Here is a 24,395-nt window from a genome sequence, read left to right on the forward strand (position 1 = left end):
CGTGTGGCCTGCAAAATAAATTGATGGTAAATAGAGCCCAATATTTAAGATGCTCCTTCTCACTTTCTTCTTCGTCACCACTGCTACAGTCAGATCCGGATTTAAGGTTTTCACATTTAGTGTTTTTCCGCATTTAGTGTTCCTTTTTTGGAGTCCCGATTCATTCCCTATGCGAGCAATGTAAAAATTATCCTTATTTAGTGTTTCCGCATTATGCATTTTTCCGCATTTAAGGTCGTAAAAAATTGTTCAGCTAAAGATATTTTTGCCCGATTTAATGTTTTTCATTATGGTTTATTCAAATGATTATCAAAATCTTTAAATTTCTGCTCAACAACAAGAAATTTCTCGTGAAATTTTAGCAAGAGTCGATTGAATCTACCCTGCAATACTTTTTCATCAGCATTCTCTCACAAATGTAGTATTGGGACGTTCAACTTGCAAGCCGGGTTATTTGTCTTCGCGTGATGTTTCACTCTCCTTCTTATCCAAACACTTTTACTTCCCAATTTTTTAGCTCACTCCTAAAAATTGTCACGAAACCATCTTATTGGGATAAGAACATTTAATCTATGAATTTTTTTGCCGCATATGGCACTATAGTGATGAGGGGGTGGGGTCTGGAATTCCCTCACACCCAAATATGAAAACTCAATTACTTTGCTTCTTCATTAAATAAAACAAAACGTTGAAAGTTCATATATTTGCAAAAGATTTTTTTTGGAAAATGAAGTTGCTTTCATTATAAAAAAGGTTAAAATTAGTTTAATCAATTAATTAAAACCCTCTATTTTCTAACTTTTTTTAAAACTTTCCCCCACACCCTAGTTTTGGACCCTCCAAATGACATTCCTGGCTACTCCACTGTGTGGCACCTATTAGTGACTTAAAAATATATTTTTTATTAATATAAAGCCATTCCAATCATTACAGACCCTAAAAACCTGAAAAAAATGGCTGGTCCTCATTTAGTGTTTTTTCGCATTTAGTGTTTTAAATTTTGTCCCCCCTGAAAAACCTTAAATCAGGATTCTACTGTATCATGTTTAGTCCTGGCCGCTGCTTCTTCTCCACTGTTTGCTTCTTAGACACTCGCTAGGCACTTAAGACTAGACTGAAGCCCTTTGCACGTTCTCTCGTGAATTTAGTTCAAGCCCATACCTTACAATTCAGCACTTCCAGGATGAAAGACAGCCAGACACCTTCTCCCTCGTAGATGGATAGCAAGGTAATTACGCACAGAATCGTCAAAACCCCGTCCAAATTGACAATAGAGGAGCCATTTTGCCCTTAACATGGGATCTTGTGTATAGTATTATATCATCTGTGATATCCTTACTATATCTCCCGATCTAGTCGTTGACAACCACAGTATTATTCCTGACCTTTCCACCATCGATATAATACTTTAACTCCGATATACGCAGTCTCTAAAATAATACTTTAAAATGAAAAATATTTCCTCCATCATTGAGTGTCTTAATTCTCTTCCTTCCTCATATTTCGGCCTCGGTGGCGCCGGGGTAAAGTCCCCGACTGCCAACCTAGAGGTCGCGGGTTCGAATCCCGCCTGGGTGGCTTGACTACCATCCAGGGCATGGATGTTTGTGAATGTCTAACAAGTTAATTGTAAGAGAGGACAACTCTGTCCTAAATTCGCTTGTATAATAAAGACAAATTATTATTATTATTATTATTATTATTATTTTCATTTTTCCCTCTTGCTATCTTACAAGGATTTTTCACAGTGAACGGACCAAGTCAAGTTCAGCTGTGTTTTGTTATTACTTCCGTAATTATTCTATTGAAAGGAACCTTCGGACAATATGACAGGTGTCCAGGATGACTGACTTTTGTATTTTTGGTAGAGTTTTCTCCAAGTTTAGCTTTTTTAGCTGGTGTAGAACTTCGCACGGTGTGATTCCTGTTGTTGTTATCACTATTGGGCATATATCTACTGACTGCATCTTCCACAAGGCTTTGATCTCTGCTGCAAGTTCTGCATATTTGTTAATTTTGGTGGATTGTGCTTTCTGTACATTATGGTTTAAGGGAATTGTCACGTCTATGAGGGTAGTGTGCCGTTTTATTTTGTCTATTATAACTATGTCCGGTCTATTGTTTTTAATTGCTCGGTCAGTTTTTATTTCTGCATTCCAGTATAGTTTGCACTCATTGTTTTCCAAAACATCAGGTGGATGGTATTTGTAGTATGGTTCATTGGTGTCCAGGATTCTATTTTTTCTTGCCAGTTCTTGGTGCATGATTTTAGCTACATTGTCATGTCTACTGGTATATTCATTTGCTGCTAGAGCCGTGCAACTTCCCATAATATGCTCTATTGTCTCAGATTGGTTCTTGCATCTTCTGCACTGATCGCTGTTTATGTTTTCTTTTAATATGAACTTTCTGTAGTTCCTCGTCAATATTATGCGATCTTGAATGGCCCTCATAAATCCGATTGTTTCCCCATATATATTCCCTTGTTTCAACCATATATTTGAAGCCTCTTTATCTATGTGTGGCATGTTTAACTGATGAGGATGGTGCCCATGAAGCTCTTTACTTTTCCATTGATTGATTAGTTGTTCTGTAGTTTGATTCGGGATGTCTAGTTCACGGTTGCTTAGATGTAGTGGTGTGTAGTGAGTGTCTGTTTTACATACTATTTCGAAAAGTTTGCATTTGACTCCTTTGCCATAGAAGTATTGTCTTAGATCAGCAATTTGCTTATAGTGAAGCTGTACAGCATCAAGAATACCAAGTCCTCCTTCATGTGTGGGAAGTATTACTCTTTCTGTGGAGCTCTTTGGGTGGTGTAAACGGTGTTTTGTAAGAAGGGTTCTCACAATTCTGTTTATTTCATTAAGATCGGTCAAGGTCCATTTGATAATTCCAAAGGTATAGAGAAGGATTGGTATTGCAAAAGTATTGATGGCTTTTACTTTATTCCGCCCGTGAAGTTCCGTTTTCAGGATATTTTCTATTCTGCTGCTAAGTTCTTTCTTTATGTTGTCTTTTAACTGTGTATGGGGTATGCCCATTAGTTGGGCAATGCCTAGATATCGGTAACTTTCGGTTTCTTTAAGGTTTTCTATTAAAGTATTTTCATCGAGGGTATAACCATCTGTGGCTGTTAGTTTTCCCCTCTGTAGATGAATGGATTTGCATTTGTCTATACCGAATTCCATTCTGACGCCTTTAGAAAAATTGTTAGTTATGGTTAGCAGTTTTTGTAACTGCATGGGCGTGTTCCCGTACAGCTTCAAGTCATCCATGTATAACAGATGATTTAGGGTGTAGTTGTTGTTTTTCGGGCTTGTGGCTATCTTAAACCCATAACCTGTATGGTTCAGTGTTTTACTTAGAGGGTTTAGACACATACAAAACCATAGAGCACTGAGGGAGTCGCCTTGGAATATCCCTTTGCGGAAGTATATTGTTCTAGACTGCTGCGTTCCATTTGTTGTGTTCAATTTAATTGTTGTTGACCATTTTTGCATTATCAGTTCAAGGAAGGCTAATATATTTGGGGCAATTTTATATATTTTAAGTACCTCCAGTAAGTAAGAGTGAGGTATCGAGTCAAAAGCTTTTTTATAGTCTATGTAAGTTATGCTTAAGTTTCGCTGTTTCTTCAGGGCCTGTTGCGTTACTATGGAGTCTATTATTAATTGGTCTTTGCATCCTTTTGAAAATTTGTAGCAGCCTTTTTGCTCTTCTGTCATTATTTTTTGCGCATCGAGGTGAGCTTGGATTTTATTGGTGAGTATTGAAGTAAGTAGTTTGTACATGGTTGGTAGGCAGGTTATTGGTCGGTAGTTTGCAGGATCTGTATTTGCATCGTTTTTGGGAAGGAGAAAAGTGCATCCTCTAACCAAAAACTCAGGAGTATCTATTGGTTTCTGTAATATATGGCAAAATATTCTTGCTATGGTGGCATGCAAAGCAGTGAATTTTTTAATCCAGAAGTTCTGAAGTTTGTCCGGGCCAGGTGATTTCCAGTTTAGTGTTTTGCTAATGGCTTCCTGAACGTCGTGTTCTGTTATTCTGACTGATGGCATATCTTTTACATCAGCGACCCTGTTTCGTTCTTCACAGAGTGTCTCGGTGTTGTTGTCGTGTGTATCTGTTTTTTCCCATAAATTAGACCAATATTCTGTTAAGTGTGCTATGGGGGGATATTCGGTTTGCGTTTTACTTTTTGCGTTCATTAAATTTCTATAGAATTGCTTTTCGTTCTTTTGGAAGAGATTATTTTGGCGCTTCCGCTCTGCACATTTTTTGTATCTCCTTAGCCTTTTAGAGTAGACGGCCAGTTGCTGCGAGTACTTATCAATTACCTCTGTGATCTTCTGAGCAGAAAGATCTTCCTCACGAGCAGGATAAATTATCTGTTTGACTTTTTTGAGCAGTTTTCTTGTATGTGTTCCTCTTTTATATTGTGTTAGCTGGCCCAGTATCTTCCGTATGTTTTCAATCCGATTCGTTAATCTTTTCTCCCATGGGGGAGCTGACTCAGTCTTCGGCTTACGTCTTCCATTGAAAGTGTCCACCTTCATGTTTAGTGATGTGACTGTGCATATTGCAGCACAGTACAAAAGCAGTTGAAGTTCTTCTATGCTATTGCAGTTCGAAGCTTGATTTGGAAGTATGTTATTATTGATGTATTCCATTATTCGAATCGCTTTATTAGATGTTGTGATCTTTGGAATGTAGGGTCTAAGTGTGGGATCGGTTCCAAAGTATTTCTCCTTTGTTTCATAAAAATTGCGCAAGATAATTTTTTCTTCCTCATTATCACTTCCCTTATCCTGTAATGTAACTGGATCCATCTCTGGAGTTATTTCTCTTTCTTGTTCGATCAAGGTGTTGATACCTTCTGTTGTGCTCACGTTTTCCTGGTTCGCGTTATCACTTTCGATTTGTGCTTTGATTCTATTCAGCTCAAGATTGGAGAGAAGGTTGCGCGTGACTATTGCTCTTCTCCTATCTGCAAGGTTCTGTTCCGAGATTCTACCGGCCAATTCAGAGTGTGCATTTATAAATAACTGTAGCATCCTGGATCTATATCTTATCAAATCGGTCTCCATTTTAGTACTGATGTAGTAGCAACGCATGACTTCTTCATTGAGGCTAGTAGTCCATTCAATACGTTGCCTCGGTCTACCTGCTTTTGTGGTTGCTTGAGTTCTATCAGGCAAAGCACGTTCAGCAGGAGAGGTAAGTGGTTGTTGGTTTCCCTCAATTTCGGTGGCAGTAGTATTTTCGGGTGTCCCGATGAGTGCCTGCCACAGCGCATTCTCATCACTGGTGGTCCGTATGCTGTCAGGTCCAGCACCAGCTCCAGACCTGCCCTGGCGATCCCCAGGCAGCGACCCTTTCCGAGGCAAATTAATATTCTCCATATCCAAAATGTATGGGTGTAGCCTTTTATACCTACAGCCAGGTTTATAATGCAGCCGGTCCTCACATGGACAACAGACGCTGACCAGGACGCCGCCCAATGTGGGAACAGACACGCCTGGATTTTGGGTTCCGTTTTGGTCCGCGGGTGGTATTTTATTTCCCACCTACCCTGCATATCTGCCGAGCATTCCCCTATCCGCCACCTGGGGACGCGCCCGATGGGGGACGGAAAACCCCACACGGGTCATTATTATTATTATTATTATTATGTTTTTTCTTAAATTTTCTTCAGTTTTCACTGAGTAGCTTAAGTGTTAAGAGCACGGGTTTTCACCAAGGTAACTCTTCACTATTGAATTGCGTTGAGAAATTTTCTCGTGATATGACAGGTTGAAATTATTACAGCCTTTTGCAGTTTGATGTAAGTATTTGGATGGAGGTTGAGTATTTTGAAACTATTTTGTATGTGTTTTGGGATGATACCGGTAGCTGAGATGACAATTGGAGCTATATAAACCTGTTCCATATTCCATATTCTTTTTATTTCTATTGCCAGATCTTGGTACTTGTTAATTTTTCCTGTAATTGTCTTTTCGATGTTATGCGACAGTGGCACGGCAATATCAACTATGTAGCAAGTTCTATATTTCTTGTCAATCAACACTATATCTGGTCTATTATTAACTATAGTTTTATCTGTTTGAATAGGCAGATCGTAATAGATTTTAAATTCGCCGTTTTCAAGCACTGTTTCAGGGTGGTACACATAATATGGGGTCTTAGTATCTATTAACTTGTGTTGGTAGGCCAGTTTTTGGTGGATAATTTTTGCAACTTGATTATGTCTACTTAAATATTCTGTATTAGCTAGCATCTTACAGCCAGATATAATGTGCTGGATTGTTTCAGGTACTTGAAAACACCTTCTACATTTGTCATCTGTTATGCTTTTATCACCAAGGATGTACTTTGCATAATTTTTAGTGCGGATGACCTGGTCTTGTATTGCAAGCATGAACCCTTCGGTTTCTCCATAAAGTTCACCCAATGACAACCATTTGTTTGATGAGATTTTATCAACATATGGTTGATTGAGGTCATTGATGTGTCGTCCATGTAATTCCTTCTGGGCCCATACTTCTACCTTTCTATTTAATAGAACAGCTCCTGTGTTGGTTGCTTCATCGGTCGTGCCATTTTTTAGATTTAATGGTGTTAATTTGTTGTCGGCATATACTATTGATTTGTGAAGCTTCGAACTGTTTGATTTATCGTAGAAGAAATGTTTTAGTCCATGAATTTGGTTTTTGAGGAGCTGTTGTAAATCTATTAACCCTCTACCTCCCATATAGCGGGGTAGCGTTAGCCTTTCTATTGCAGCCTTTGGGTGGTGTAAATTAAATTTTGTGAATGTTGTACGTATTGATCTTTCTATGCCTGCTATTTCGGTTTTGGTCCAGTCAATCACTCCAAATGTATATGTCAACACGGGTACCGCAAACGTATTGATGGCTTTGATTACATTTCGTGCATTTAATTCTGTTTTAAGGATGGATGTTAGTCTTTTATGGAATTCAGTTGTTAATTCCTTCTTGATCTGTTTATGTTGTATTGATTTTGCTTGCAGGAATCCAAGGTATTTGTAGTTCTCATTTGCTTCCATGGATATTATTGACTCGTCATCTGTAACATTGAAGTTACCATGCTTGATTTTCCCTTTTTCTATGTGAAGCAATCTGCATTTATCCAATCCGAATTGCATTTTTATATCCGCGCAGAACCTACTTGTGACATCCAAAAGGTACTTGAGCTGTATTTCATTTGAGGCATAGATTTTAATATCGTCCATATATAGAAGGTGAGACAAAGTAAAACTGGTGTTTGTACTATTTTTTATTTTGTGTCCATATTTAGTGCTATTGAGGGCATTTGATAATGGGTTCAACGCCAGGCAAAACCAAAGTGGACTCAATGAGTCTCCTTGGAATAAACCCCGTTGTATATCAATGGTTGGTGTTATAAAGCCTTTACCCGATATATTGACCATTAGGGCTGTTTTCCACTTTGCCATAGTTGCTTCTAAAAACTTAATGATGGTGCCGTGGATTTTGTATGTAGTCAGAACTTTTAAGAGCCAATAGGGTAGTTTCCTTCATCAAAGAAAACAATAGGCAATAATTGCGATTCGTTACCCACCATTAGTGTATTCATAATATACAAATTATTTCGTTTTAGAAATGCCGGTTTAAACGAATGGCAATGGTCCATTTTTATCCTCATTTGAAAAGGACCAGATTGGCGCCCATGCGATGCCACTCCACGTGACGTCACAGGGACCTAGTTTCTATAGGAGAAGATAGGAGTTATACATCGTCTGAGGTTACCAATGCATGCATGAGGCGCAGAGCTCAGGGAAACATGTCTTAATAATCACTTATTAAAACTGGCTAAGGTCGGAAAGTTTTCCTCGTTTGATAATGTATTAATAATCCTTATTTAAGCCAAGCGCTACCAGCCAGCAGGGTACTCAGCTACCCGCTGGCAGCCTGCGACGTATCAGCGCTAAGCCTCGCCTCAAGGTCACCTCAACGGGCGGGAGGGGGAACCAGAAATACGACGTACGGAGAGATTTCCCGGCATTCATACTTATGCGTCGCGTTTTCGCGCGCTTGAAATTTTTCACTTTTCATTTAAACGCGAAAAATAGATATTGTCATTTAAAAATCTAAAAGCGTGAAATACGTACTCCAGGAGTAATAATCTTTCAATTTAGGCAATAAAAAAATAATAGGAAACCACCCTATTATGTGGGACACTGTCAAACGCCTTACGGTAGTCAATATAAGCAACATGAAGGTTTCTGTTATTTTTGCGTGATTGTTGTAATACTACAGAATCAATTGTCAATTGCTCCTTGCATCCCATATGGAACTTTCGGCATCCTTTTTGCTCTTCTGCAAGTATATCATTCTGGTCAATATGGCTATATATTTTATTTGTAATACAAGACGTGAGTATTTTGTATATAGTAGGTAGACATGTTATGGGTCGATATTGTGTTGGATCTTCCGTATTCATTGTTTTGGGCTTCATGTATGTTATCCCTGTTGTGAAGAAATCAGGGAGGATTGTTGGGTTATTAATAATATCATTAAAACATTTGGCTATGGCTCCATGTAGAGACGTAAACTGTTTATACCAGAAGTTTTGAATTCCATCAGGACCTGGTGATTTCCAATTATGTGCCTTTCTTAAAACTATTTTGATGTCCTCGGTTGAGATTTTAGTAAACTGCATTTCAACTAAATTGAGGTGTAAGTTTTCTTCGTTTCCAATCCAGCTTGCACTCGAATTGCTTTCTGTTGGGGTCGACCATATTGAGGACCAGAAGTTGTACACTCCATCCTGATCTGGCAATTTACCTTCGATGTCAGTTGTTGCAGATGATCTCAGCTTCTTGTAAAATGATTTTTCGGAAGTTTTAAATACCCGGTTTTGTTCCTTTCTATTGAAAGACTTATTGTATCTTTTAAGGCGCCCAACTTTAACTGCTAGTTTTTGTTTTTTAAGTTCGAGCAACTCTTTGACATACCTGCTGTGGTTTTCATTAGCTACATCTATGTTGAAATTTTTGAAAACACATTTAAGTGATGATACTAACTTTCTTGATCTATTTCCATTTTGATATTGGGTCAATTTACCAATTTGCTGCCTTAGATGTTTTATATCGCTCTCTAAGCGTTTTCTCCAAAGTGGAATTGTTTCTTTTCTTACTGGCACTGTTTCAGATCGGGAATTCGGTTTGATTTTGAAGCCTAAGTGTTTACTAATGGTGATAGAAGCAGCATAAATCAATGTATGGATGTCGGAAATATTGCTTAAATACTGGGTTAGCTGTGGTAGGATATTATTGACCATAGCGACGGTTTGCATAAACCTCGTTGATGTATTAATTTTTGGAATTTTCGGTCGCTGGCTGGGATCTGAACCGTAATATTCTATTACCGTTTTGGTTAGCAATTCTGATATTTCAGTCTCTTCAAGATTTGTCGTTTTGGACTGATTGGTGTCAATATGTTCTTCTTGGCATTGGCTATTGATGATTCCTGAGTTTCCTGTTTTAAAAGTTTCGTTCCTAGATTCCTCTGCGGGACGTGGGGTTGTTGACGGTTCAGCTTCGCTAGATGTAGGTCCAACATTTAAACTGATTTCATCCTCATTTATTGGAGGGTCTATAAGGCTACTTCTGGACAATTCTTTGCTTACTTGATGTTTTATTTCTTCAAGTATTGGAACTGGTAAAAGGTTTTTTAATACAATTGCACGTCTCTGGTCAGCTACTCTTTGTTCGGTGACTACACATTCTGGGTAATGCTCTTTAAATTTCTCAAAAATGTATTTTCTATAACTAGTTTTATCTATTTCAAGCCGGGTTATGGTGTAATACGCATGCATGACACATTTATTCATTTCGGGAGTCCATTTCATACGCACACGATTTTTTCCTGCTTTAGTGGTCCCTCGATTTTCTACAGATGTAGATTGGGAAGCATCTAAAGCAGGTGTTTGGTGGTATTCATTCTATTATCATCGGCTGTGTTTCTTTCGGGTTCCCCGATGGGTGTCCGCCTGTTCAACCTCCCATCACTGACGGCTTGCATGCTGTCACGTCCAGCGTCAGCTCCAGACGTGCCCTGGCGAACCCCAGGCAGCGACCTTTCTCCGAGGCATCTCATACTCCGAGTCTCCATCTTTGATGGGGGATTTGCATTTTATACCTACTGCCAGGTCTTTAGAACAGCCGCCCCTGACATGGGGACAGACGCTGACCAGGACGCCGCCCAATGTGGGAACAGACACGCCTGGATTTCGGTTTCCGTTTTGGTCCGCGGGTGGTATTTTATTTCCCACCTACCCTGCATATCTGCCGAGCATTCCCCTATCCGCCACCTGGGGACGCGCCCGATGGGGGACGGAAAACCCCACACGGGTCATTATTATTATTATTATTATTATTTATATTTTTTTATGTTTTCACAGCATTTTTGCTGGTTTTAGGCGAGGTACGGGTATCACCAAGTACTCTCGTCTCTTTACTCTGTTTTGAAAAATTTTCTGACAATCCGGCAAGTATTTAAAATTGCTGCTTTTTGTATGGTAATAAACAAGTTTTTCGGCAGTCCAATAGTTTGAAGACCTTGATGGAGTGAATGAGGCACTACTCCTGTGGCGGAGATAATGATGGGTATTATGTGTACTTTATCTGATTTCCACAATCTCTTGATTTCATTTTTAAGTTCTTCATACTTTTCCATTTTGCTGGTGTAGGCTGTAGTGATATTATGCGAATTAGGTACGGTAATGTCTATCAAGTACGTTTCATTGTGAGTTTTATCTTGTACTACTAGATCAGGTCTATTGCCATGGACTGTTTTATCGGTAATAATTGAACGGTCATAATAAATCTTACAGTGGTCGTTTTCAAGGATGGTTTTAGGTGTGTACTTATAATAAGGAACTCCATTTTCTATGAGTTTATACTTCAGAGCTAATTTCTGGTGTATGATGTTGCATATTTGATTGTGACGGTGTAGGTAGTCTTTTTGAGATAAGTTAGTGCATCCACTTGTGATGTGCTGTATCGTCTCAGAGGCATTATCACATTTTCTGCATCTGTCATCCAACAAATTTGGGTTTTTAATTATTAGTCCAGGAAATGAAGCTCATAAAAGTGAAAAACCTTGCAATTTTTTCAAACTGAATCGATTTGCACCTAAATTTGGGATTAGACTAATTATACCCCCCACTTCAAAATCTATATTATGCCGAAGGGCGCTTTTCATTTTTTAGGGGTGAAAACTACCCCTAAAAGCTGGAACTTAAAAAATTATTTTTTAAAGCTAAATACGTGTAAAATTTAGTTTAAATTATACGTACAATTATTTTTTATGTTTGGAAAATAATTTTAAGGTGTTTCAACCCATAATAATCAACCCTTATTGGGGGTTAATGTAAAAAAGAATTTTCAAACTGAATCGATTCGCATAAAAATTTGTGTTTATACTAAGCATACCTCTTTTAAAATTTTTTTTCAAACCGAATCGATTTGCATAAATATTTGGGATTAGACTAATCATTCCCCCTTCTTCAAAATCTATATTATGCCGAAGGGCGCTTTTTATTTTTTAGGGGTGAAAACTACCCCTAAAAGCTGAAACTTAAAAAATTATTTTTTAAAGCTAAATACGAGTAAAATTTAGTTTAAATTATTTGTATAATTATTTTTTTTGTTTGGAAAATAATTTTAGGCGTTTCAACCCATAATAATCAACTCTTATTGGGGGTTAATGTAAAAAAAATTATTTACCCTAAAAATAAAAATTATTTATCACATTGTATCTTCTTATTCACTTTCTTACTCCTTTTATTCTGTATTCTCTTTTTTCTCTCATGATTTTAATCACAGCACAGAAAAGATATAACAATTGGATAAACAGAACAAACTTCGTCATGGTGACATAAACAAATAAATGCACATTTATGTAGACATTACATGAAACACAATCAAACGGAGACTGTATGGCTTCCAGTCTTCCCACCACATACATGCTCACAGGTCACTGTGAGCGAGAGCACACATACTCACATCTATATATACATCTTATGGGTATGTGTGTTTATTTTGTAGCAAATTTGAGTGTATCGTTAGCTTCTAACGTAAAGTACACAAAGTATATGCTGATTATGAGGAATGTTATGCTCTGAATTGTGGATTTCGAATTTTTCGAAAATAAATTTGATTAGTATTTCAAACATAGCTCCTTTATTTTTTATGATAGCAAGTTCATTTAAATTGTATTTTGTAGGGTTTTTACTGACTACAAGTTCATGTGAATAAAATTGTTTTCGAGTCATTAATTTTGAAAGGGGAGGGATTTAAGGGTTTAAATAAGGTGGAGCTCCCTTGGAAATAGAGGTTTTAATTATCAATATCTCACCAAATATTTATTGTATAGAAAATTAAAACACACAAAAATATTTTAAAATAAAGAAGCTAAAATTTATTACTCTTGCATTTTTTTCATATCTCCAGTTTTTTTGGAGTTATTTTGAAAAAAAGAGCATTTTTAACGAAATTGTAGAAAATGACTTTTCACTTTTTCCTCCATTTTTTCAATATTTAGCGTTGTAAATTTAAAAAACTTCTAGGATCAATTAAGAATACTTAAATAAAGAGAAATACTGAAGGGCATTGATAAATTTTGTCTAGTGTGGTAATAAGGAGTTGTTTTCACTAATTTTTTCGTACAAAAAAGTAGGGACTGATCTTATTTTTAATCATAACTCGCTCAAATTTCATGGTAAAAAATATTTTTTCTCATTATAAGAAAGTTTTTTAAAAACACTTTTAAACAACTTACATAATATTTCCTCGAAAATTACATTTTTCCCGCTATTTGGTATTGAATCTTTCAAATTTAGCGTATGACAAACAATAGATAACCATCAACAAGTTGTAGCTCGGTCCGAATTGGTCATAAAGGAAATATAAAATAAGATTTTTATTTAATTTTTTACAAGCTACAGTTTTGTAATTCACAATTTCCTAATAAAATTAATACTTTTCAAGTTATTTGCCTATAATCGATTAAAATCGTTGATTTTTTCGTCAAAAAACTGTTACTTTCAATCGCAAATAACTCGAAAAATATTAATTTTACTCAAACAATGGTGGGAACATTTTATTCTTAGAATTTATTTTTCTATCGATTCCTGTGGTCAAAGTATAATTAAAATTTTCCACCCCCGAGATGGGGTGGAAACCACCCCCAGGGTAAAAGCGCCCGTCGGCATGATATAGATTTTGATTCTTGGTATATGCCCTACTTATTGTGAAAATTTCAAGAAAATCGATTCAGTTTGAAAAAATTGCAAGCCAAAACGCTTCATTTCCTGGACTATATATATTTTTCATAATTTTTTGTTTTCACCACCTGGTCTTGTATTGCGATCATAAATCCTTCTGTTTCTGGGAAGAGTTGCCCATGCCTGAGCCATGCGTGCGATGCATCTTTATCGATTCCAGGGGCCTCCAGGGCATGAGGGTGTCTTTCGTGAAGGGATTTAGCTTTCCATATTGACATTTTACTGTCTATAGTAACAGTGGTTTCACTAACTTGCATACTTTCGTCAGATAGGTTTAACGGTGTGTATTTATTGTCTGCGTCACAGATAGTTCTCAGGAGATCCGAGGTAGATTTCTTGCTGAAAAAATATTTCCGTAACTGAGAAAGTTGTGAGTTGTGCTGATTCTTGATGTCTACGATACCCCTTCCACCAAATTTTCTGGGCAACGTGCTCCTCTCTATATTTGAGCTTTTATGGAGCATATTTTTCTCCGTCATTTGGGATCGAATTTTTCTTTGTAGGTCGTCTAGATCTGTTTGTGACCATTTGATTATACCAAAGGAGTATGTCAGGAGAGGGATGGCAAAGGTATTAATTGAATTAGTGAGGTTTCTGCTGTTCAATTCCGTGCGAACAAGTTTCTTGATTCTATTTTGGAATTCAGTCGAAAGTTTTTGCTTTATCGTAGAGTGGTCTAGTCGTCTTGCTTGTTGGAATCCTAGGTATTTATAGGTATCTCCCTCATCCATGGCCTCTATTATTTGCCCATCCAGTAGTGGAATATCATTCCTTTGTACTTTACCTCGGAATATTGTGATAGTTCTACATTTATCTATTCCAAATTCCATGTTTATATCCTTAGAAAATATTTCAGTTAAACGGACTAATTGATTTAGATTATTATTAGATCCTGCATATAGCTTGAGATCGTCCATATAGAAGAGATGCGATAGAGTGTGGCATCTTGGTTCTTTTCCTTTTATTTTGACTCCATATTGAGTATTATTCAGGAGGTTTGATAGAGGGTTTAGCGCAAGGCAGAACCATAACGCACTCAAAGAGTCACCTTGAAATATTCCCCGTTTGATTTTGATATTATTCGTCTGCAAAAGACCCTCGTCAGTTTTTATGTGCAAGATGGTGCTCCATTTTTTCATCACAGTATGGAGACATTTAATAACTTCTGGGTGAATTTTATAGATGTTTAGTACTTCAATAAGCCAGGAATGGGGAACAGAGTCAAAAGCTTTTTTGTAATCTATGTAGCAACTGTGTAGGTTCCTATTCTTCTCTTGTATTTGTTTAAGAATAATTGAATCAATTATCAACTGTTCCTTGCAACCTTTGCTTCCTCTGCGACACCCCTTTTGCTCTTCCGTAAAAATGTGGTTCTCATCTATATGGTTGTTGATGACTTCTGTTATGCAAGAGGTGAAAATTTTATAAAATGTTTGTAGACAAGTTATCGGTCTATATTTTGATGGATCGTTACATGCGACTTCTTTTGGCAATAAATATGTTTTACCTTCCATTAAAAAAACTGGAATATTTTCTGGAAACTTCAAAAATTCGTTTATATATTTCAGTAGATGCTTATGGCAGCCGGTGAATTTTTTGTACCAAAAGTTGTGTATATTATCACTTCCTGGACTTTTCCAGTTATGGGTTCGGCTAAGAATTTTTTCCAGAATTTCCATTGTAATAATGGGGGGAAGCATAGTTTCTATGTTTTCCGCTGCTGTTCTTTCATTTCTCATCCAAGGCGCATTTCCATTATGGGATGTATCATTCGACCAAATATTTGACCAAAATTTCTCCACTTCCTGAGAGTTAGAATTACTTAGGTTTTTATTTTCACAAGAAATAGATTTCTTCTGTTTGTTATTGCCCAATGTTCTGTAAAAATTTCGTTGATTATTTTCAAATTGGGAATTCTATTGTTTTCTTCTTGTGCATTTATTATATCTGTTGAGTCTCATTTTTGTGGCTGCAAGTTTTTGCTTGAGGGTGTCAATAATTTCTTTTATATTTTCATTGGGCTTGTCGTATTGAGTGTGGGAACGGTATTTTATTAATGCCTTCTCAACTTTTTTTTTAATGATGTACTTGGATTACCAGTCAAAAACTGGATTAAACGTGCAAGGTTTTGTCTTAAGGCATCCACTTTCCGTTCTAATCGGACTTTCCATTTTGGTTTGCGCCAAATGCGTTCTCCCTTGACCATCGGCGGTCTTGGCTCCTCCCCATTGTTGCCATTACTGCTATTCGGGACAATCCTGCCACCATTGCACAAAACAGCTGTGGCTGCTCCGCAGTATATAAAATCGTGTAGGTCTTGAAATGTTTTTTCATCACTTAAATATACCGGTGATAGTTTTTCATTTATTATACTAATAATTTTTGCAAGCTTGACAGACGATTGTTGTTTGGGTATTCCTGGTTTGCCTGTGGGGTCTAGTCCTCTATACTTGATAAGGCACGTATTGAACTCATCTTCCACACGTTTGTACAGTGCCTCTTCACAAATTGAAGCTTGGTGTTCTATGACAACCGTGTCGATATTATCCTGTTGTTCGCCGCTGATGTTGGTCTCCCCGACGGCCGCGCCTGTTGTCTCGCATTCAAGGTGATTTCCCATTCCTGTGCTTATGTCATGTGAACTATTATCCGTAGCTAGGGAGTCGTTATTATTATTATTATGTTTTTTCTTAAATTTTCTTCAGTTGTCACTGAGTAGCTTAAGTGTTAAGAGCACGGGTTTTCACCAAGGTAACTCTTCACTATTGAATTGCGTTGAGAAATTTTCTCGTGATATGACAGGTTGAAATTATTACAGCCTTTTGCAGTTTGATGTAAGTATTTGGATGGAGGTTGAGTATTTTGAAACTATTTTGTATGTGTTTTGGGATGATACCGGTAGCTGAGATGACAATTGGAGCTATATAAACCTGTTCCATATTCCATATTCTTTTTATTTCTATTGCCAGATCTTGGTACTTGTTAATTTTTCCTGTAATTGTCTTTTCGATGTTATGCGACAGTGGCACGGCAATATCAACTATGTAGCAAGTTCTATATTTCTTGTCAATCAACACTATATCTGGTCTATTATTACCTATAGTTTTATCTGTTTGAATAGGCAGATCGTAATAGATTTTAAATTCGCCGTTTTCAAGCACTGTTTCAGGGTGGTACACATAATATGGGGTCTTAGTATCTATTAACTTGTGTTGGTAGGCCAGTTTTTGGTGGATAATTTTTGCAACTTGATTATGTCTACTTAAATATTCTGTATTAGCTAGCATCTTACAGCCAGATATAATGTGCTGGATTGTTTCAGGTACTTGAAAACACCTTCTACATTTGTCATCTGTTATGCTTTTATCACCAAGGATGTACTTTGCATAATTTTTAGTGCGGATGACCTGGTCTTGTATTGCAAGCATGAACCCTTCGGTTTCTCCATAAAGTTCACCCAATGACAACCATTTGTTTGATGAGATTTTATCAACATATGGTTGATTGAGGTCATTGATGTGTCGTCCATGTAATTCCTTCTGGGCCCATACTTCTACCTTTCTATTTAATAGAACAGCTCCTGTGTTGGTTGCTTCATCGGTCGTGCCATTTTTTAGATTTAATGGTGTTAATTTGTTGTCGGCATATACTATTGATTTGTGAAGCTTCGAACTGTTTGATTTATCGTAGAAGAAATGTTTTAGTCCATGAATTTGGTTTTTGAGGAGCTGTTGTAAATCTATTAACCCTCTACCTCCCATATAGCGGGGTAGCGTTAGCCTTTCTATTGCAGCCTTTGGGTGGTGTAAATTAAATTTTGTGAATGTTGTACGTATTGATCTTTCTATGCCTGCTATTTCATTATTATTATTATTATTATTATTTTGTTCTTTAATTTTCTTCAGTTTTCACTGAGTAGCTTTAGTGTTAAGAGCACGGGTTCTCACCAAGGTAACTCTTTACTGTTGAATTGGGTTGAGAAATTTTCTCGTGATATGACAGGTTGAAATTATTACAGCCTTTTGCAGTTTGATGTATGTATTTGGATGGAGGTTGAGTATTTTGAAACTATTTTGTATATGTTTTGGAATGATACCGGTAGCTGAGATGACATTATTATTATTATTATTTCTAACTGTTGATTTAAAAAGCGGTATCACGAGGTCACTTATTTACCGGCAAGAATGATGGCATTTGAGAAAATTTATGGACTTGCAGCATTTTCTTGGTATGATTCAATTCTGTAAGGTTAAAGTGGGAGTGTAAGAAATGCCCACCGCGACCTTCCTCACATGCTTAACTACGAAGTATTGTCGATGCGATGTTTACGAGTATGCTCGTAAATAGGGAAATCGTGTCAGCCACAATATTTTTACTGAACTCCTCGATTCCTACTGTAAGTTTTTAAGGCAAACCCATTCCCTCCAAAGTTGCACTATCATTTACGATTTCACACTTTGATGCACCACAGTCAGAAGCACTGATTTTTTTTGCTGCTGTCACCGGAATAACTAGTTTTATTGACAAATTTTTTGCCTTAGTTCGTATAAACGAATGCCATTTGCTCCTCGGGACCGAGCCCGATGTTTATAATTTCAAAACATTTTGTATTATCAAAACTTCATATTATTGAATAGCGCCATGTATTACCCATAGGCTTTTTGCCAGGACTATGATTCACTTCAATTTTGCAATATCCTGCTTTGTGTAATCGAGAATTTACTGTATCCCACTATTCTTTCCCAACTTTCAGACACAGGAAACGGTGCACCCTGTTTGTGCTCAAAAGAAATTATTTCAAGAATCTTTTCAGGTGCAGGAGGTTTGTTCATTTCAATGGAGTCAAATGGTAAATGACTTAATGATATTTATGAATACATTACATATAACACGATAAAACAGATTTTACAAGATATAACGTATAACGCAATATATGACGATTTAACAAAATGGCAAATTGACCATTAATATTTGTCTAAATTGGTATTTCTTAAACAAAATAATTTGTATACAGTTAAAACTTTGATTTGACGCAGTTGGAGGGATCAAAATATGGGCACTGTGTAAATTAAAAGTGTGTATAATCAAGGGCTGGTATTGAGGAGGAGTATAGTTTTCAGGATAAAGATATCCCTATAGTATTAGAACTCTTTGTTAGTATAACACTTTTGTAAAGCTCTGATATGTGGGGGTATTTAAAAACAATTTCTTTTTTTATGCAATCACTCATTTTAGGTGAAAAAATCTTTGATTTTACTTTGTTGGAAATCCTTCTTCAAAAATTCTCAATGGACATGATAAACGGTGCGTAATGATCAGTTAGCCCACCTAAAATTATTGATATGAGCCAATCTTGGCATCTAATGTCTTGGCATCTATGTCTTCCGGCTGATGAGCAAAATTCATTACTTTTGTCAAATAATCGTCCATTGATTGCGATGTCTCCAATTTGCAATGCCACCGACTTTGTTGAAGTCGCAGGCGTCTGCCCCAACCTTTGTCCTCGTATGCATCGCAGAGATTCCTCTAGGCTGCTTTCGCTGAAGTCACGTAGACTGACAATAAGTTTACCACGGCACTGCAATAAAAATGGTTTGAATTAAAATTGATAATATAAGAAAACATATTAACGTGATATTATTTCACGAAAAAACATCACGCCGGTATTATGCTGATGTCACTTAGATAAAACAAAAGCAAGATGCAGAAACTGCAACAAATATAACTCACATGGGTATTATTTTCGGCAAAGAAACGGAAAGGCATACGCTACTGATGGACCCTAAGGCCAATAAAACTTATGAGTATAAATTTATTGATTTGACATTCTCAATAATGACTGAGAAACATGAAAAAGGAATGCAGAATTTTTAAAATAAATAAACTGAAAGCGCAGCATCAGCTCTTCACATATACCATCTGTGGCGGCACCGAATGCATGGCACCAAACGTGAGTCACTTGTTCTGAGAGTTCTTCCAGCGGCCACCAGGCTCGGCCGCCCGGGTGTCGGAAGAGAGCGCCACTACGACTTCAACCACTGACGCGAATAGTTCACCATTGTGAATAGTACATTGTGATCGTGACTATTACTTGTAACCGCAACAGAGAATAAATACGCCCATCCGGACAATTCACGCTGAGTATCATTGTATCGTACACCCTACACTATCGCTAAAGCGCACTACTTACCTCTAGAAGAATCATTGCAAGAAATACCTCGTACTGCAAGGGTTTTGTCGGGGAGTAGGTTGTAAAAGAGTTCCATTTCGTCTATGTTATACCACGCAGGGAATACTTCTTAAGATACTTAGGATTGGAGTGTTTTCTTCCACCACTTCGGGTTACCACTGCAGGCATCGCCAGCAATTATGACAGGAGATAACGCTGTGGTGCTTTGAATCAGTATAACCAACCTTCCGTACTCTTGACGTTCTCGATTCGCAATTTATCCCTGAAATACTCTGCATTAGGCTTAGGCATAGCCACTTTCTATGACGTTCTCGCAGATTGAAGAGGGCAGAACTACCCGAACAAATCTCCTTCTAACTCTTAATGGTCAGCATTCCTTGGGCGCTTTTTTTTTTTATTGCGAAGAGCGATTAGGAAGATAAATTAATTACGCCACTCTCATATTACTGTATCATTTTTATTTTCTTGCTTAGACGTGTTTGGTGTTTTTGGCCATGGTGTCTGCCATCAAATGCTTTCTATTCACGCAACTCACGGACGCGGGTACGCTGCCGACTGCTTTCTGTCGCCTGAGGAACAAAAGGAGATCAAGCATTTGCGAATGTTAATTCCGCAATATTTTCACCAAAATGAACTACTTATTTATGGAACGCCAGTTTACTGCATGAATTTGAGACTGTACACTCCATGTTAACTTCATTTCTAACAGATCTCAAAAATTACAGAGATTAGGGACTCTTGGAGAAGGTTCTCCGTCGATAGAAACCCTCGCTATGGCGAGTGGAGGCTCCTAAAGGGCCTCGTAAAAACGAAATTTTTTAACATGCTCATTATAGGGTCTATTGACGTTGCCTCAGCTAACTCTCGAAATAGCGGGGGTGTCGCAATAGCCCGTACTCGCTTTAACGAGGTTCCACTGTACCATGGAACGTGAACGTAGGATTCAAATGCAAATGTAAATGTCATATTAGAGGAACAAGTTAGGAAATTGTTATAAAAATATGGAGCTTGGTGTAATTAAAAGAAGTGTAATGATGAGGAAGTAAATAAATTGTGATTGGGTGAAATACATATGTATAAGTTGTGCATTCCAAGTGAGAGAAAATGATAATATTGCGGTAAACCTCATACTTATTAATAAGTATCTTCTTTTATCGTCAAGGGAATCAATGGCTGACGATGAAATGAAATATATTTGCCTGTTACAAATGAAAGAAACTGATACCTTTGTGGCAAACTTCATACTTAAATAAAAAGATCTTATTTCTATGCCGAGAGAAACGCCAAATTGATGATTGAGTGAAATAATAGTCGCCTATTCAGAGTGAGATAAAGTGATAACATTGCGGCAAAACTCATATTTAATCAAAAATATCTTTTTTGTGTCAAAGGAGCAAATAAATGATGTTAGAGAGAAATAAAGCCTATTACAAACGAGTGAAATTTCACTTAAGTGGTAACATAAATGAGAGAAAGTCATTACACCCATGTCTCGTATAGCGCAATTTCGATATAGCGCAAATTCGTTCCTCGGGGAAACATTGCAACGCAGGGTAGCCTAATCAAAAATCTTAAACGCTCTCGTGATAAAACGTGAACTTGCGTAAAAGTACACACGAAATTTCTATCGTTTTACGCATATTAATATTATTGCTTGCCTCAAATCTTCTTTTTTGTTTAAATATTAATCGAAATCCATTGCTGTGCAATGGTCAAAAGTACTACTCGTCATTTTGTCCAGATAGCCGGCCTACCGAAGTAATTTATCTTGTCTCCTTAACAGAATGATAATAAATAATTAGGATCGTTAATTAAGCGTGGGGCTAGTGGAAATGAGTTTTTTTTCAGCAATACGGTTGGAGACGTATTTTTGCCGTCATAGGTTATCGGGCGATTGACTTCCAGGTAGAGGGTCTATGCTAAAGCCTTCAAGGTCATCGGTATTCACGGGGGAGAAATGGAGCGGTGGCCGAGTGGCGCATGAATAGCATCAACACATAAAAGGGTCCACTATAGAGTCTCAAACACAATGGCTTCGTTCCCTCCCCGCAGTCGTAGGCCTTCTGCGTCTCCGGAATACAGTTCAGCAGTGGAAGGTGATATAGATAGAGCCATACAGAGTAAAAACCAAGAGAATATGGCAAAAAATAGGAATGCGTGTAGAAAAATCAAGAATTTATCAAGAAAAACTATAAACCTAGAAGAGGAATTGAAAGAGGTCAATTGCTTTGAAATTGGAGAGCGTCAAAGCAATATTGCGCGGAAGTTAAAACGCACGATGCCTTATTCTGAATAAAGACGAAGTTAAAACATCAGTGACCTCAGCCGCACCAACTTCAATCAAGCGGTCTACACATACGGAAAGTTCACAGTGAATCATTACAATAAGACGAGAGTGGTAATCGCTCCGAGACATTTAGTGAAAGCTCCGGTTGGTTCCAGAATTTAAACGGCAAGCAGGTGTTTTCAGTGTGGCGATATCAGGTGAATCTGCAAGTGTTGATAGCGCAGTACACCGCAGCATTTTCTGATGAACTCCAAGCTGTGATTGAAAGTGGCTCCTTTCCCCCTCAACCAGTTTTTAGTGTTGACGAGACGATATTGTTTTGGGAAAGAATGCATTCTCGTTCATTCATTTTCAGGGAAGGAAAACCTGGGTCAGGTTTCAAGGCATTTAAAGACTGTTTCACATAGCTACTAATGACTCGGAGGACTTCAAATTAAAATGATTTATCATTCATAAACTCCGCTAGCTATGAAATGGCATTCAAAGTAGCATTTTCCTGTCATTTCGATGAGCGACAAAAGGGCCTGGGTGAAACACAATAGTTGTTTTTAGACAAGTTTGAAAAATCGTCAACTGCCGGCAACGCATTACGATCCCCTGAGATAGCAGATGTTAGCCCACCCGCACGACAGGAGGAAATTTCTAAAGCACGTAAGAATTTTTTTTAACGTGAATAAAAGTCTTTGAATGCGTGCATACTATATTTAAAGATGTTTTAAACTACAAACATTCATATAAATAATATTTTCCAAGGCTTTTTATGGGAATATATATGTTTTAGAGGAAATTCAATACCCAAAACCTATGCTACCAGGAACGCATCCCTATCTATCCAATGTTAAAACGCTCTCATATAACGCAAATTCGTATAGCGCAAAGACCCCAAGGAACGCATCCCTTGCGCTATACGAGACATGGGTCTATATGTTAGCAAACCTCATGTTTATTAACCATTATCTTATATTTCTGTCAAGGTAATTAATATAGATGATGACACAGTGAATTATAGAGGCGTATTCGAAGGGGCAGAAAAAGATGACATTGCAGAAAACCTCAATATTTACTCGGTGATGAGGTAAAAACCAAATAAAATGTACAATGCGCACCGGGGAGTTCATGAAACCCACTAGTCGGTGGCCGTATCGACACCTTTTTGCTGTCGGTACGGCTACGGACGATCTCCCATCCTCTCGTCGGTGCCGCACCGATCGGGTTCGTACAGAATCCCACGACTTCTTACCGGGAGTCGGTGTGACGTCGCACCCCACGAATCGGTGCCGCACCGATCGGTTTGGAGTTACATAATACGGCCCCAGGCCACATGAGATATACGTGATTAAAAAAACAGAAAACAGTGCTGCCAACCCTTAGAAGTGTGTCCTTGGTTACGACATCTTACAGATTTGCAACACAACATAGCGGATCTTGGGAAATGCGCTAATGTTACTATCCCACGGCACTCAGCTTCTCCCTATGATAGTTCAATCTTGTGGGGAAGGTTCAAACTTTGTCTCTATCATTATTAGCCGCAAATAACACATGGTAAACACTTCGTCTCATTTTCATCAAATGATGGATGCAGGAAAATGATACTTCGGGGAACGATTGATGAGGGAAGAAATTACATTGTCTTGTCTTTATGGAATTTTCATAGCTTCATATGGGTCTTTCATAGCAATGTCTACAAAGATGATGGAGCACAGTAGCCAGACGGAGAACTCAAATGGAATTTACTTCAAATATTCGCGTACACTGTGGAAGGAACTTTTTGACCTCGATAAATCCGATTTCTTTTACTTGTAAAACATAGGCCATTTTGCGATACAAAACATATCACTTGCTAAAACATGATTCTTGTAAAATGCCATACTTGCTATACTGGGCCTCCACTGTATTTAGTTAAAGGTTTTGTTGCAAAAAACTTAAGAAATACAAACTCAGTACTCTTTGTTACAATTTGCTATGAGAATTGCCATTTTGGCATCAGTGATTGTCTGAAGACCTATAAAGGCCTCTTGTGAGGCTTCTGGTTATTCATATTGATTCAAGAGTATTGTGTCCCCTCTCATGCCTTGCATATGTGTGTGTACGTGACTTCTTAGCAGTCTTCTAGCTTCCTTCACTGAGTCCTCATTTTTGCATATGGCTGTCTGAGTGTTTTTCCGTGGTGTTGAAATTTTGTCGTTTCTGATTGCTGTTGTTTCTTGTTTTCAACACTTCAAAATGAGTGTTTCATCTCAGTCGTACTATTGTGCTCAAAAGGTCAGTACTGCTTCATTCACATTGCATTGGTCTTTGACATTTCGTCAAATCGTGCATCTGTGTTTCTCAATATTTGGCTATTCATTTCCTTTGAAGGGAAATGTGGCTTCAAATCTCAGTCAAGGCAAATGCTTTTCTCTCTTCATTGAGTGGATTTTTCACACTCAAAGTGCTCTTGGGGATGAGTCCGTATGGTGGCGTGACACTGCTGACTTGGGTTCCTGGTTATTCCTCAATTGAAGAAACACATCAATAAGCTTTAACTAAGGCACCATGGTGCATTTGGGCACCATGGGGTCTCGTTTTATCGAGGTTGCTCTG

General features: G+C 37.7%; 1 protein-coding gene across 6 annotated transcripts in view; it reads left to right on the forward strand.

Annotated features, from left to right (window-relative positions):
- The window catches only part of LOC124163549 (transmembrane and coiled-coil domains protein 2), a 410,710-nt gene that overhangs the window by 335,221 nt on the left and 51,094 nt on the right, over window positions 1–24,395 (forward strand). The window lies entirely within an intron of this gene.

The sequence above is a fragment of the Ischnura elegans genome, chromosome 8, assembly GCF_921293095.1.
Source record: "Ischnura elegans chromosome 8, ioIscEleg1.1, whole genome shotgun sequence".
In the NCBI taxonomy this organism is placed as follows: domain Eukaryota; kingdom Metazoa; phylum Arthropoda; class Insecta; order Odonata; family Coenagrionidae; genus Ischnura; species Ischnura elegans.